At 48.6% G+C, this 5,388-nt stretch overlaps 1 non-coding gene across 1 annotated transcript; it reads left to right on the plus strand.

The window, feature by feature from the left end:
- The first annotated feature begins 388 nt into the window (after positions 1–388).
- Positions 389–460, plus strand: TRNAT-CGU (transfer RNA threonine (anticodon CGU)). Its single transcript has one exon. It is a non-coding gene; the product is annotated as a tRNA-Thr (tRNA).
- The last annotated feature ends 4,928 nt before the right edge of the window (positions 461–5,388 follow it).

Genomic DNA, 5,388 nt, shown 5'->3' on the forward strand with positions numbered 1-5,388 from the left:
GTAGAGCATCTGCTTGGGAAGCAGAAGGTCCCAGGTTCAATCCCTGGCATCTCCACAAAAAGAGTCCAGGCAAATAGGTGTGAAAAACCTCAGCTTGAGACCCTGGAGAGCCATGAATGGGGCTGTGGCTCAGTGGTAGAGCATCTGCTTGGTAAGCAGAAGGTCCCAGGTGCAATCCCCGGCATCTCCACAAAAAGGGTCCAGGCAAATAGGTGTGAAAAACCTCAGCTTGAGACCCTGGAGAGCCATGAATGGGGCTGTGGCTCAGTGGTAGAGCATCTGCTTGGTAAGCAGAAGGTCCCAGGTGCAATCCCCGGCATCTCCACAAAAAGGGTCCAGGCAAATAGGTGTGAAAAACCTCAGCTTGAGACCCTGGAGAGCCATGAATGGGGCTGTGGCTCAGTGGTAGAGCATCTGCTTCGTAAGCAGAAGGTCCCAGGTGCAATCCCCGGCATCTCCACAAAAAGGGGCCCAGGCATATAGGTGTGAAAAACCTCAGCTTGAGACCCTGGAGAGCCATGAATGGGGCTGTGGCTCAGTGGTAGAGCATCTGCTTGGTAAGCAGAAGGTCCCAGGTGCAATCCCCGGCATCTCCACAAAAGGGCCCAGGCAAATAGGTGTGAAAACCTCAGCTTGAGACCCTGGAGAGCCATGAATGGGGCTGTGGCTCAGTGGTAGAGCATCTGCTTGGTAAGCTGAAGGTCCCAGGTGCAATCCCCGGCATCTCCACAAAAAGGGGCCCAGGCAAATAGGTGTGAAAAACCTCCGCTTGAGACCCTGGAGAGCCGCTGCCAGTCTGAGAAGACAATACTGACTTTGATGGACCGAGGGTCTGATTCAGTAGAAGGCAGCTTCATATGTTCATAATGCTGGTGGGCAGGTGGGAGAATTCATTTCTGGGCATACTTATGAATTGGGTGGCCTGATCTATGCCTAGGCAGTGAGTTGAAAAAGAGGAAAGACATGCCTAGGGTTATGAGAGGACTATAAAAAAGCATCTCTGACCACTGGGTCACTGGCAGTGATGGCGTCAGCATCCCCTGAGGTGGGGCAGATGCTGGGCCTCACTGCCATTGACCCCCACACCCACTTACTTGAAGAAGAAGAAGAAGAAGATATTGGATTTATATCCTGCCCTCCACTCCGAAGAGTCTCGGAGCGGCTCACAATCTCCTTTCCCTTCCTCCCCCACAACAGACACCCTGTGAGGTAGATGAAGATATTGGATTTATATCCCGCCCGCCACTCCGAAGAGTCTCAGAGCAGCTCACAATCTCCTTTATCTTCCTCCCCCACAACAGACACCCTGTGAGGTAGATGAAGATATTGGATTTCTATCCCGCCCTCCACTCCGAAGAGTCTCAGAGCGGCTCACAATCTCCTTTCCCTTCCTCCCCCACAACAGACACCCTGTGAGGTAGATGAAGATATTGGATTTATATCCTGCCCTCCACTCCAAAGAGTCTCAGAGCGGCTCACAATCTCCTTTCCTTTTTCCCCCACAACAGACACCCTGTGAGGTAGATGAAGATATTGGATTTATATCCCGCCCGCCACTCCAAAGAGTCTCAGAGCGGCTCACAATCTCCTTTACCTTCCTCCCCCACAACAGACACCCTGTGAGGTAGATGAAGATATTGGATTTATATCCTGCCCTCCACTCCGAAGAGTCTCAGAGCGGCTCACAATCTCTTTTACCTTCCCCCCCACAACAGACACCCTGTGAGGTAGATGAAGATATTGGATTTCTATCCCGCCCTCCACTCCGAAGAGTCTCAGAGTGGCTCACAATCTCCTTTCCCTTCCTCCCCCACAACAGACACCCTGTGAGGTAGATGAAGATATTGGATTTATATCCCGCCCTCCACTCCGAAGAGTCTCAGAGTGGCTCACAATCTCCTTTCCCTTCCTCCCCCACAACAGACACCCTGTGAGGTAGATGAAGATATTGGATTTATATCCCGCCCGCCACTTCGAAGGGTCTCAGAGCGGCTCACAATCTCCTTTCCCTTCCTCCCCCACAACAGACACCCCGTGAGGTAGATGAAGATATTGGATTTATATCCCGCCCTCCACTCCGAAGAGTCTCAGAGCGGCTCACAATCTCCTTTATCTTCCTGCCCCACAACAGACACCCTGTGAGGTGGGCGGGGCTGGAGAGGGCTCTCACAGCAGCTGCCCTTTCAAGGACAACCTCTGCCAGAGCTATGGCTGACCCAAGGCCATTCCAGCATACTTGGAAGTGTTTTGCCACCTGGGCTCCTGACTGCTGCACTGCTGGGGAAGAGCGATAAACGGTTGCAGTGTTCGTAGTGGCCATGACGGTGGCACACCACTGTCAACAGGAAAAGGATACACAGACAGCACAGATGGAAGGAAGGCTTATTAGTGGGTTGGGGAAGGCCTCGCAGGCAGAGGTAAGGCGAGGTGGGAAGGTTGTCATGGTGAAGAGAGGAGTGGATGCCCAAAATCCGGAACCAACCTTGGAAACTTGTAACATGGACTCGCTTCATTTCTTTTCAACTATCTCTGTTGCCTTTATCCAAAGCTAGTAAATGTATACAATCCATTATGTGGCTTATGAGCTTCCAGGGGTATTCAGCTCTCCAGTGTTGGAAAGAGAAGGCTAAGCTAGGTAAAGCTTGCTCTGATTCTGCAAGAAGGCTTTTTCTTTTCTTTTTTGCTGTCAAGTCACAGCTGATTTATGGAAACCTTATAGGGTTTTAAAGGCAAGAGGTGTTTGGAGGTGGTTTGCCATTGCCTTCCTCCATGTCATGACCCCAGTGTTCCTTGGAAGTCTCCCATTCAAACACTAGCTTGGGCCATCCCTGCTTAGCTTCTGAGATCTGGGAGATGGGCTAGCCGGGGGTATCCAGATCAGGGCAAGGTGGCTTGTGTTCATTCTTAAGTTTCTTAATCTGTGTGAAGTGAAGAAATGGGTCACTTTGGTATAGGGTTGCCAAGTCCAATTTAAGAAATATCTGGGGACTTTGGAGGTGGAGCCAAGAGACTTTGCGGGTGGAGCCGGGAGACACTGGGGAGGAGCCAAGATCAAGGCTGTGACAAGCATAATTGAACTCCAAAGGGAGTTCTGGCCATCACATTTAAAGGGACAGCACACCTTTTCAACGCCTTCCTTCCATAGGAAGTAATGAAGGATAGGGGCACCTTCTTTTGGGGCTCATAGAATTGGACCCCCTGGTCCAATTGTTTTGAAACTTGGGGGGTATTTTGGGGAGAGGCACTAGAGGCTGTACTGAAAATTTGGTGCCTCTACCTCAAAAAACAGCCCCTCCAGAGCCCCAGATACCAGCGGATCAATTCTCCATTATTTTCTATGGGAATAAATCTCCATAGGGAATAACAGAGTTCCCAGCAGACATTTCCCTCCCCTCCCCCTGCTTTCTGACGACCCTGAAGCGGGGGGAGGGCCTCCAAACCGGGGGATCCCCTGCCCCCACCTGGGGATTGGCAACCCTACTTTGGTATGATCCACCAGCATAATCTCCCAGCCTAAAAGGCGGCACCGGATCTACTATGCCTGCTTCTATCCCTAGCGACAGCAGCTTTTCCCCTTCGTCCGGAGAAAAGCAGGATATAAAAAAAATTAAATAAATATGATTCTGTTACCAGGGGTTGAGTCTGGCAAGGGGCCCAGCTTTCCTCGTGCGATTGGACCACAACTGCTGACTTAGTCTTAATAATGCCTGTGTGTTTGCTAAGAGTACCAGAAGCCTCTTCCCAGAAGATAATAGGAACGTTAGCAACACTGAACTTCCTCACTCCCAGCTCACAAAGAGGAGAAGCCGGCGGGGACCTTCGTGTTTATTTACGAAACTGTTGCATCCTTGTTTAACTTCTGTTCCCAGTCAAACAGCGGCGATATAAACCTTTCGCCCGCACACATGGTGTGATCAACTGTCTCTCCTATCAGTCCTGTGCAGACTTGAGGCACAAAAGATTTATTTAACGACTGAATGGGTACATCAAACAATGTGAGGAGAAAAACAAAGGTCCCGGCCCTCCTTGGGGAGGTGTTCTTGGTGACAGCCCAGCTGATATTGCTATTCAGAGGGCACTGGATGGCCTGATAGACGGAACTCTCCCCTTCTTGTCAAGTCTGGGCTGAGATGATGACTCAGGACAGCTGTTACTACTGGGACAGTGACTTCTGCCAGTCTTCTTGGCAAAACCACCTTTGCTAATTTTCAGACATTATCCTCGATGATGTATTTTCACTGATGGTGTAAATCTCGTCGGTCCCTATTGTACTATACAATGTAATCCTATTTACATATTGTAATGTAAAGGATGGGTTGGGCAACTTCCAGCTTACTTCTTCAGAGTTGGATCCTTCCCCGATCCCACTTTCGTTTAGCAAAATAATCTTTTCTGTGATTATCATCTGCTTTAACGTATCACTAAGGAGGAGAACATAAAAAAGGATCAAGAACCAGAAGTAATCAGAAAATGGCAATGGTGCTTTATAAAGGTTCAAACTGGAAGATAGTGGGCTGGTACCAACACTATATTCCTTCGCCATGGGAGAATACATGTGGGGAAAACATCTGGCTTGGGTCTTAAGGTGTCATCCCATCAGTGAATTAGCAGTTCCTCTGACGGAATGAGGTGAGGGTGATTTTTGCTGCCCACTGACCCTGCTGTAGACTTCTGTTTCTAGGGTCCACTGTCCTGAAGAGGTATAATGAGGGGCACAAAAGGCTACAATGGGTGATGCAGATAGAAAAGTTGCCATCCTAAGGCTCAACTTGGCTCATGGCTGCTGAAGATCTAAGCTGTGATTTTTGTTTCGTTAAAGTATTAATATAATATGTTTCTCCACTCCAAAGTGGAACCCACATTGGGTACCAGCACAAGTTAAAACAATACAACAGAATGGTGTAGTGGTTACAATCTTGAACTAAGATCTTGGAGACGCATGTTCTTTTCCATGAAGGTTGCTGGGTGGCTTTGGGCCAGTTACATTCCCTCAGCTTAACATACCTCATAGATCAATGTGATAATGACATATAGGAGTAAGGGTGATGTACATAGTCCTGAGCTTCAAGGAGAAAGGGTGGTATTAAAATGTACAAAATAAATACATAAATCAAGCCTACAATTCTAAGAAAAAAGAGTAAGGAAGGAGGGACCTTGGCTCAATGGAAGAACCGCAGAATTTCATGGAGAAGGTCTCAGTTTCAATCCCTGGCATCTCAAGTTAAAAGGACCAGGAAGTAGGTAATGTAAAGGCTTCCACCTGAAACGCTAGTGAGCTACTGCCAGCCTGAGTAGACAATTTTTACCTTAATGGACCAATGGTCTGATTCAGTAAAAGGCAGCTTCAGCTTCATATGTTAATGGAAGGGTGACCACCTTTGTCTGCAA

This window comes from Heteronotia binoei, chromosome 16 (assembly GCF_032191835.1).
Source record: "Heteronotia binoei isolate CCM8104 ecotype False Entrance Well chromosome 16, APGP_CSIRO_Hbin_v1, whole genome shotgun sequence".
NCBI classification, from domain to species: Eukaryota; Metazoa; Chordata; class Lepidosauria; order Squamata; family Gekkonidae; genus Heteronotia; species Heteronotia binoei.